This window comes from Amphiprion ocellaris, chromosome 10 (assembly GCF_022539595.1).
Source record: "Amphiprion ocellaris isolate individual 3 ecotype Okinawa chromosome 10, ASM2253959v1, whole genome shotgun sequence".
Lineage (NCBI taxonomy): Eukaryota > Metazoa > Chordata > Actinopteri > Pomacentridae > Amphiprion > Amphiprion ocellaris.
Window position 1 is genome coordinate 8,287,340 of NC_072775.1, and position 2,267 is coordinate 8,289,606.

Consider the following 2,267-nt stretch of genomic DNA (forward strand, 5'->3'; position numbering starts at 1 on the left):
TTTTTTTTTCAAAGAAAACCTTTCTGGAGTGTTTTTCACGCCCTCCTTTACATTATTTCATCATATGGCACGTTTTTACAACATGTTTGAAAAATGGCATTTTTTTTCGACATAGTATAGTAAGGCGTTTTTTTGGCACCAAAATTCATGATGATTTTTTTTTCAAAGAAAACCTTTCTGGAGTGTTTTTCACGCCCTCCTTTACATTATTTCATCATATGGCACGTTTTTACAACATGTTTGAAAAATGGCTTTTTTTTTCGACATAGTATAGTAAGGCGTTTTTTTTGCGCCAAAATTCATGATGATTTTTTTTTCAAAGAAAACCTTTCTGGAGTGTTTTTCACGCCCTCCTTTACATTATTTCATCATATGGCACGTTTTTACAACATGTTTGAAAAATGGCATTTTTTTTCGACATAGTATAGTAAGGCGTTTTTTTTGGCGCCAAAATTCATGATGATGTTTTTTTTTCAAAGAAAACCTTTCTGGAGTGTTTTTCACGCCCTCCTTTACATTATTTCATCATATGGCACGTTTTTACAACATGTTTGAAAAATGGCATTTTTTTTCGACATAGTATAGTAAGGCGTTTTTTTTGCGCCAAAATTCATGATGATTTTTTTTTTCAAAGAAAACCTTTCTGGAGTGTTTTTCACGCCCTCCTTTACATTATTTCATCATATGGCACGTTTTTACAACATGTTTGAAAAATGGCATTTTTTTTTCGACATAGTATAGTAAGGCGTTTTTTTTGCGCCAAAATTCATGATGATTTTTTTTTTCAAAGAAAACCTTTCTGGAGTGTTTTTCACGCCCTCCTTTACATTATTTCATCATATGGCACGTTTTTACAACATGTTTGAAAAATGGCATTTTTTTTCGACATAGTATAGTAAGGCTTTTTTTGGCGCCCAAATTCATGATGATTTTTTTTTCAAAGAAAACCTTACCATAATATGTCGTCCAAAATATGACAAAAACGTCATAGTTCAGTCTGTCGTCCAAAATGTTTGAAAAAACGTCATAGTTTAGTCCGTCGTCCAAAATGTGACAAATACGTCATAGTGTAGTATGTCGTCGAAAATGTGAAGAAAACATCATAGTTTAGTATGTGGTCCAAAATATGACATAAACATCGTACGTTGTCCAAAATGTGGAAAAAACGTCATAGTTTAGTATGTGCTCCAAAATATGACAAAAACATCATAGTTTAGTATGTCGTCCAAAATATGACAAAAAAGTCATAGTTTAGTATGTCGTCCAAAATATGACAAAAATGTCATAGTTTTAGTATGTCGTCCAAAATATGACATAAACGTCGTATGTTGTCCAAAATGTGGAAAAAAAGTCATAGTTTAAAAGTACGTCATCCAAAATATGGAAAAAAAGTCATAGTTTAGTATGTGGTCCAAAATGTGGAAAAAACGTCATAGTTTAGTATGTCATCCAAAATATGACAAAAACGTCATAGTTTAGTACGGGGTCCAAAATATCATAAAAATGTCATAGTTTAGTATGTCGTCCAAAATGTGACATAAACATCGTATGTTGTCCAAAATGTGGAAAAAACGTCATAGTTTAGTATGTCGTCCAAAGTATGACAAAAACGTCATAGTTTAGTACGGGATCCAAAATATCATAAAAATGTCATAGTTTAGTATGTCGTCCAAAATATGACATAAACATCGTATGTTGTCCAAAATGTGGAAAAAACGTCATAGTTTAGTATGTCGTCCAAAATATCACAAAAACGTTTATGTTGTCCAAAATGTTGAAAAAAGGTCATAGTTTAGTATGGGATCCAAAATGTGACAAATATGTCATAGTTTAGTATGTGGTCCAAAATATGACAAAAATGTCATAGTTTAGTATGTCATCCAAAATGTGGAAAAAACGTCATACTTCAGTATGTCCTACTAAATGTGGAAAAAACATCATAGTTTGGTATGTTGTCCAAAATGTGACAAAAACATCATAGTTTAGTATGTCGTCCAAAATGTCTCTAAAATGTCATAGTTCAGTATGTCGTCCAAAATGTAGAAAAAACGTCATGTGGTCCAAAATGTGACAAAAACGTAATAGTTTAGTATGTCGTCCAAAATGTGACAAAAACGTCATAGTTTAGCATGCCGTCCAAAATGTGACTAAAACGTCATAGTTTAGTATGTGGTCTAACAAAAGAGGTTCCCAGGTAGCTCAACTGGTTGACAGGGCAACTCATAATTAGGACTGCATTAGAGATGCAGGTTTTTTTTCCATCTCGC